Source organism: Euprymna scolopes, chromosome 14, assembly GCF_053919585.1.
Source record: "Euprymna scolopes isolate OS-2025 chromosome 14, ASM5391958v1, whole genome shotgun sequence".
Taxonomy (NCBI): Eukaryota; Metazoa; Mollusca; class Cephalopoda; order Sepiida; family Sepiolidae; genus Euprymna; species Euprymna scolopes.
In genome coordinates this window covers 154,850,884-154,860,262 of record NC_136495.1, presented here as the reverse complement: position 1 = coordinate 154,860,262, position 9,379 = coordinate 154,850,884, and positions in this window count along the sequence as shown.

The following is a 9,379-nucleotide window of genomic DNA, read 5'->3' as shown; positions in this document are numbered from 1 at the left end:
GGAGACGAGGAGAAGGGGAGGACGCTAAAAAAAAGATAGGAGAAGTAGGAGGAGGGAAAAGATGAAGAGGACGAAAATGAGAACGAAAAGGGGAGAAGAGATCTAAGAGGTAGGAAAAGAAGGAAGGGAGCGCGGATGAAGGGGAGAGATAGAGGAGAATAAGAAGAAAAAAGGTGAGTATAAGGAGAAGGGAAGAAAATGAGGTAGGGGGAGTAGGAAGAGTCTGGGCCAGGGAAGTAGCGGCAATAACAGGCAGGGTAATAAAACAGAAATATTAGCAGCAGTTCATTTCGAAATTCCTGTGCAAAATTACAACCTTGTTTTTTGTTTACGACTGTCCAAAGTGTCAAACATTATCGCTTGCATCTGGTGTGCGAATACGCTGTAACTTTCAGAAGTAACAGTTTAATGGCAATTGTTAATAATACATAATCCTTTAAAAGAGCGAATAAACAATAAAAAGTAAAAGCAAACCTTAAATGATGAACGGACAACCGTGTTGCGTTGGTGTAAGGTAAACCGGTCTCATCTCAGTTCATTTGGTAGCATCAAGTTGGACAAACGATAGAAGCTAGCGACGTCTGCTTTAAAGTACTGGTCTACGAGATGAAAATAAGACAGAACATTAAATTATGTTAAGAATTATACGTTGTTCTAGTTTTATTCTTAATGAGTTTACCAGATTATAATGCAACCGTGGTCAGAAATATAAAAGGCGTGACTCAAAAGTTCAAACCATTTCTACACAATTCCTCCCCAGTTCTGTTGCCATGTGGCGGTTCCCTATTTACTTATCTACACAGAAAAAACAGAGTTGTTAATGTCGAGAAAATCCAGCTCCAACCCAAATGCACTTAGATAATGACACAGATAAAAATTGCCTCAGTTTAGAAAGATCTCTATTTATTAACCAAGGCGAGAAAAGATGAAGTGTAGTATCAAAACAGATACTACTCTTTGCTCCTAGCCAAAATGCCAAATTTGTATGTTTCCCGTTGAGATAATATCTATTCAAAAGTTTGGGAAGTTCCTCTTCCACTATATCCACGTATTAAGAAACTTTGACACGTATGTATACTTGGCGTATTACATGGTGGAATGATAAACAACAGTTTTTATGTAAAACCTTTATTGAAAAATCAATTCAGATAACTTGATTATGTAGTAGAGCTGATATCTATTCAATGTAGCCGCCTTGATACTCAATCACCGCCTCGATACGGGTCCGGAACTGAAAGTGTGCCTTTTTCACAGGGGCTGGCCGGGAGCTCGGCGAATTCTCGGCGAATTGCGGCGATCAGGCTGGCTTTGGTGTTGTGGAAGGTAATGTTGGTGCTGTTCTTGACGTATGACTAAAAGAAGCAGCCTAGCGAGTTGAGGTCGGAGGAAACGGGCCATTGAGCGAAGAGTAGAAAGTCGTAGCACTCTTTCTGAAGCTAAACCTGCGTCTCTTTGGACGTGGGCTAGCACCGAGTCCTGCTGCCACACCAAGGGTCTGCCAGCGATCACCTGATTGCACCAGGGGATCACCACACTCTTCAGTACATCCAGGTACACTTTGGTGTTGACTTTCAAGCCGACGCCGAAGATGTGAGGTGGCATGATGTGGCCCTCACTTGAGATTCCACAAAGACCATAACCGTGGCCGGAAATTTCATGGAGTTGTGCTATCAAGCGTTCAAATATTTTGATTTGCATTTTAAGGATGTTGGAAATGGTCCTTTTGTGTAAACTTGGATCACTAGAAAGCATGAGTTGTACAGTGGCACATCTCCGATCTCGCTCGTTGAACATTGTGTCACGTTTAGACATGATAGAAGACTCCTATCGCTCTTGGTAATTGAACACAACTAGATAACTAGTACATGGTTAGCAACAAAAAAAAAAGAAAGAAAAAAGAAAACCGGTTTTTATCAAACGGAAATGGAATCATATCATCTTTTTCTAGAGCGACAATTTTTTCGTTCTACCCTGTATTTTTAAGCGCAAATAAATCCTGTTATATTTTTATAACTTTTTTTTTTCTCATTTTTGTTTATGTTATTTTTTATGGGTTAGAACCTAAAAATAGTACTAATAGAAGAGACTGAGACTAACAACATCACGTATGTGAGAGAAAGAATGCAGAGAAAAAAGAAGACCAACAACCTTGTCGCTGAACAACCTTTCAAAAAGCATTTCTGATAACAGAAAAGAAACTAACAGGACTATACTGTGTTGAGTCAGACAAATCACCGCATCTTTAAAGATAAGGACAACAGAATATTCCTTCCAGCAAGAAGGGAAACATGATTTTGTTAAACAGAGATTGAATAATTTTAAGTAGATGAAAGAACATCCAAGAACACAACGTTTGAGAAGAACAACAGAAATTAATTCGGGATAGAAAACCTTAACTGGTTAAGATTAGAAAGAACGCTAGAAACCATCTTTTAAGTAACAATTACCCAATCAGTATTATTAATCCCGAATCAAAAGGCTTTTCAGTTTTCCAAGGAAAATATTTTCAAACTCTATCTCTTCCGCAGCTAAAAGTCTCAGAGTGATACCATGGGCCTCAAATGATTGGAGTTTTTATGGGCCCTTGTTTTATGGGTCTTTAGCTAGTAAAAATAATTGTTTTTAAGGGGTTCAGAAATTAGTCAAAATTGAAAAAAAAATCGTTATACATTTTGTATATTCATCTTAGTTTATTTTTAATTTTTTATTCGGTTCATATGCGTGTCACGTTGATACAGTGATAACGTCACCAGCTTTGAATGCTTCCGGTTTCGATTCTAACTGGTGGACTCCCCAAAACTTTTTTTTTATTTTTGAAATCACGACTCTATAATAATACATACGAAATCTGTACAAATTAAAATATCATATTTAAACGTATGTTACGATCGCCCCCCCTCCTCGCTGGTCTGATATATAAAAAGCTATATGTTTGTCTTTTCAAGAGTTCAAAGTTCAAAAGATTTTACCATAGCAAACTATTCAGTCAATTTTGTGTCTAAACATTTGAAATTTTACATAAAGGGTATTCAGACATGCAGCAAGCTTTTTAATCAGTTTTTGGACGAACATTTTTCTGCCAAGACGTCAAAGTTGAAAGAGTTGACCTTTGCAGACTCTAAACACACTCCTCCGCCAATTTTGGGTCTAAAAACTTGAGATTTTAGATGTAGATTACCTGGACATGAGGCAAATATTTTATAATATATATATATATATATATATATATATATATATATATATATATATATATATGCACATGAAGTTGTGAACAGTACATAGGCCCGAGAAAAGCTGAGCTCAACTGTTAGTACCCTATATATCAAATTTAACTCAGTAGACGAAATAATGAGAGAAGAGTTTGGCAGAGACTTTTCGCAAACACATCGACGAAGTCACTTATATATATATATATATATATATATATATATATATATATATGTGTGTGTGTGTGTGTGTGTGTGTGTGTGTGTGTAATTTTTTCTACGTGCTAAAAGGTTTACATCTGTGTGTGTGTGTGTGTGTGTGTGTGTGTGTGTGTGCACGCGCGGTATATTGAAAGAAATACTACGTATAAAAACGTTAAAATATTGGCAGTAAAAAAGAGTATTGTGTTCTGTTGATTATTCCGCAGGCTGGTGGAAAGTTGAAATAGGTTTCATATGAAGGTTGATGGGGACGTCAAAAAAAGCTGTAGAGCAAATCCGCTCCCACCGAAACGCTGAAAAATCATCTGATTAAGTTAAGCTGTGGATTGTTTTTGTCCGTGTAGAGGACCGGAAATGGAGCATGACTGTCGACTTTTTAGACCCAAAAAGATGATCCCACCTCGCCGTCGGCACGGTCTTTTGCCGTCTCGTATTTCACGCTATCGAATATCTTTATGTTTTACTGGTTTGGAAATTCGATAACACACGAAAAACAAAAAAGAAAAAAGATGAGACTACCAGATGGCGAAGGAAAACAAAGAAGCAACATGCCGTCAATTGTTAAGTAAAAATTAACCAAATATATAAAAAAACATAGAACATTATTTATATACCAATGAGTCTTCACTTACCAAGGTGAACATCTACTTGTGAATAATGGTCAATACGATTGTTGAATGATGAACAATACCATGAGAAGGTTGCGTGCTCCCCATTATTGGGACAACGCTGGTTGAGGAATTGATGATTTCAACGTAAAATCAATACTCTGCAAAAAACAGGATTGAGTTATATATTACTAAGGTAGAAAATGTAAACCAAGTCGATTTATTAATGTACATATCGCGAGTAAAATATTACTTTTGAGAAGTTAACTTCATATTGATGTATTATTCAAATTCAATTGAAATTTTGGTCGAATACAATTCACTCGGTGAAGGTGACCGAATGGCAACGCTGCCTCCATTTAGATCTGAATCTGAAGCACGTGGTCAGAAAAAAATACAAAAATAAGACGCCTGGACATCTGTTTAATGCTGGTAATCAGTCGTCTTTGGTTCGGTTTTTGTCTTTCTCAATTGCGCCCCCACACATATTAGTATATGGGCTTGCATGTTAAGGAGGAAATTTAGAAACAGGTGAAATCTTGGAAGTTCTCAGACAACGACCTATATATTTTCTTGGAGGGTTTGACTCGAATCTGAATCCTGCTGCCATGGTCTTACCACGACCATTCTCTCAATCCAATGCTTGACAACAGTGTGCAGCAACTCAATTAAAATATTTTAACTGTGTGTGAATCTCTCTCTGAAGATGTGGTGAACCATGATGTAGATTTCACTGGAAATATATGCCAAGAGGTCAATGCAGTTAAAAGGCACTTGGTCTTCAGAAGATATTGTTTTGCACATTGTGGAAGTGATCACGAGAACAAGTAAACCATCTTCCGCTCGATTGTGCATTCAACTTTGCTGAGGACATTCTTGGTTTCCATTCTCGTCACACCTACCCGACACCCATCTCTCACACCAATTTTCACATTACCCTATTTTGATCTACGAGGGTCGCCCTACCTTTTTTTTTTTTTATAAAAAAGTTATAGAGTTACGACGACGGAAGTCATACAATTTGAACAACAATCTTTTGTGTTCCAGAATATATTTTTATTTTTATTCTTTACATATTCAGCACCATTCTGAACGCACTTTTGCCACCGATGAGGTGGTAGGTATGCATGGGCGCGTGGAACTTGCTTTATAAGTCACATTTCTGTCGCCACTCTGAAATCGAAAAACCATCTTCCAACTGCATTGGGTTTATAACTCTTCATGTTCTCTATCTCCTAAACCAATAATAATACACATACACAGCTATACATTGGACGTTACCGCTATTAAGTACTTTCAGTTGTTTTGAAATGAAAAGTGTATATATATATAAAAATAGAAAGATAGATAGATAGATAGATATTATCACATTTGTATCGAACTCCTTGCATATTTGTATGTATGAATGTATGCGTATGTATGAATGTACGCGTATGTATGAATGTAGGTGTATGTATGAATGTAGGTGTATGTATAGATGTATGCATATGTATGAATGTATGCGTATGTATGAATGTATGCGTATGTATGAATGTACCAGTATGTATGAATGTATGCGTATGTATGAATGTATGCGTATGTATGAATGTACGCATATGTATGAATGTATGCGTTTGTATGAATGTATGCATAAGTATGAATGTATGTGTATGTATGAATGTATGCGTATGTATGAATGTATGTGTATGTATGAATGTATGCATATGTATGAATGTATGCATATGTATGAATGTACGCATATGTACCAATGTATGCGTATGTATGAATATATGCGTATATATGAACGTATGCATATGTATGAATGTACCCATATGTATGAATGTATGCATATGTATCAATGTATGCGTATGTATGAATGTACGCATATGGAAAAATGTATGCATATGTATGAATGTACGCATATTTAATAATGTATGTGTATGTATGAATTTACGCATATGTATGAATGTACGTATATGTATGAATGTATGCATATGTATGAATGTATGCATATGTATGAATGTATGTGTATGTATGAATGTACGCATATGTATGAATGTATGCGTATGTATGAATGTATGTGTATGTATGAAGGTTTGCATATGTATGAATGTATGAATATGTATGAATGTACGCATATGTATGAATGTATGCGTATGTATGACTGTATGTGTACGTATGAAGGTTTGCATATGTATGAATGTACACATATGTGTGAATGTACGCGTATGTATGAATGTATGCGTATATATGAATGTATATGTATGTATGAATGTATGTGTATGCATGAATGTATGCATGTGTATGAATGTATGTATATGTATGGATGTATGCGTATTTATGAATGTACACATATGTGTTAATGTACGCATATGTTTGAATATATGCGTATGTATGAATGCATTGGTATGTATGAATGTATGTGTATGCATGAATGTATGTATATGTATGAATGTATGTGTATGTATGAATGTATGTGTATGTATGAATGTGTGTGTGTATGTATGAATGTATGCATATGTATGAATATATTTGTATGCATGAATTTATGCATATGTATGAATGTACACATATGTATGAATGTACTCAATCGTATGAATGTATGCGTATGTATGAATGTATGCGTGTGTATAAATATATGTGTATGTATGAATGTATGCATATGTATGAATGTACACATATGTATGAATGTATGCGTATGTATGAATGTATGCGTATTTATGAATGTATGCATATGTATGACTGTACACATATGTATGAATGTATGCGTATGTACGAATGTATGCGTACGTATGAATGTATGTGTATGTATGAATGTATGCATATGTATGAATGCATGCATATGTATGAATTTATGTGTAGGTATGAATGTACGCATATGTATGAATGTATGCGTATGTATGAATGTATGTGTATGTATGAAGGTTTGCATATGTATGAATGTACGTGTATGTATGAATGTATGCATATGTATGAATGTATGCATATGTATGAATTTATGTGTAGGTATGAATGTATGTATATGTATGAATGTATGTGTATGTATGAATGTATGCATATGTATGAATGTACGCATATGTATGAATGTATGTGTATGTATGAATGTATGCATATGTATGAATGTACGTGTATGTATGAATGTATGTGTATGTATGAATGTAAACATATGTATGAATGTATGCATATGTATGAATGTATGCATATGTATGAATTTATGTGTAGGTACGAATGTATGCATATGTATGAATGTACGCATATGTATGAGTGTATGTGTATGTATGAATGTATGCATATGTATGAATGTACGTGTATGTATGAATGTATGTGTATGTATGAATGTAAACATATGTATGAATGTATGTGTATGTATGAATGCATGCGTATGTATGAATGTACGTGTACGTATGTATGTATGCGTATGTATGAATGTATGTGTATGTATGAATGCAAGTGAGTGTATATTTAGTTGTATTTGTAGATGAGACTTCATATCATGACGTTTTTAAATCTATTTAGTTACGGTAATGCTGAGTCCTTACAAGCAGATATTTTTACTGACATCTTATCTTTGACAGACACAAGCAAGAAAATTGTACAGCAATTCCAAATTTTTCTTCAACGAATATCGTTATATATATTCCCATTGTATTGTTTATTTTTTAACCAAATGACATAAAATACCTTCTTTATATATATATATATATATATATATATATATATATATATATATATATATATATATATATATATATATACTAACAGTTTAACACGGCTTTTTTCGGGCCCTATGTACCGTTCATAACTGTATGTGCATATGTATATATTAAAAATGTGAATATGTATGGTAATGTCTCTCTATATAACAGGCTCCATTAACTACCATAGAAAAAAGTTGGTAGAGGCCGCAGAGGTCGGATTTTTAAAAACTTTGACCCCTAAACATTAATTGTTTTGGGCTCAAATTAAATTACAATGTTTTACCCGTGTCCAAGTAACCTACATCTAAAATTTCAAGTATGTACACCCAAAATTGGGAGGAGAGTTTGGTAGAGTCTGCAAAAGTTCAACTCTGTAAACTTTGACCACTTGGCAGCCAAAATTGTGCCCAAAATCTGTTTAAAAAGATTGCTGCATGTCTTAATACCCTTTATGTAAAGTTTCAAATGTTTAGACCCAAAATTGGCTTACTAGTTAGCTAGAGACCGCAAAGGTAAATTATTTGGAATTTTGACCCCTTGGAAGCCAAATTTTTGCAAAAAAACATTAAAAAACTTGCCTATGTCTGAATACACTTTCTATAAAATTTCAAAAGTTTAGACAAAAAATTGGCTGAGTAATTTGATAGAGGCCACAAAGGAAAATTCTTTAAAAACTTTGACCCCAATTACGACCCCTTAGCATGTATTGTTTTGGGCTCAAATCGAATTATAAAGTTAGATCCATGTCCAAGGAACCTATAACTAAAATTTCAAGTATTTAAACCCAAAATTGACGAAGGATTTTGGTAGAGTTCTTAAAGTTCAAATCGTTAAACTTTGACCCATTGACAGATAAAATTGTGGTCGAAAACCGATTAAAAAGACTTTGCCAAATCTCAATACGCGAGTCTGTAGGCTGAAAATTGACAGAGTTATTTTGTAGGGAAATGTACATACACACAGACAGACAAACGCACAGACATTTTCACTATATATATATATATATATATATATATATATATATATCCCAATTTCTACATTTTCACTATATATATATATATATATATATATATATATATATATATATATATATATATATATATATATATCCCAATTTCTACTTAACAATGTTATTTTTTTTTCTTTTTTCATCCTCATATAGTTGAATTTTCTTTTTTACTTGTAGAATTTTTAGAAGTCGGCTCATGCAAATGCATAGTCTGTGATAGGTTAAATTTATTTATTTACTAACATATATATTAAAACAATTGAACTCTCTTGTCCAAGTAACCTACATCTAAAATTTAAAGTGTTTGGACCCCAAATTGGCAGAAGAGTTTCGAGTCTGCAAAGGTCAACTGTTTGACCTCTGGGCAGCCAAATTCTCGCCCCCAAACTAATTAAAATCTTGTTGCATGTCTGAATACCCTTTATGTAAAATTTTAAATGTTTAGACCCAAGGTCAAATCTTTTGACCTTTGACCCCTTGACAGCAAAATTTTCGGCCCAAATGCGATTAAAAAGCTTTCCCTCTGCCTGAATACACATTCTGTAAAATTTAAAATATTTAGACAAAAATTGGCTGAGTAATTTAGTACTGACCGCAGACGTCATTTTTTAAAAACTTTAACCATAATTTTGATCTCTTAACATTTGTTGTTTTGGG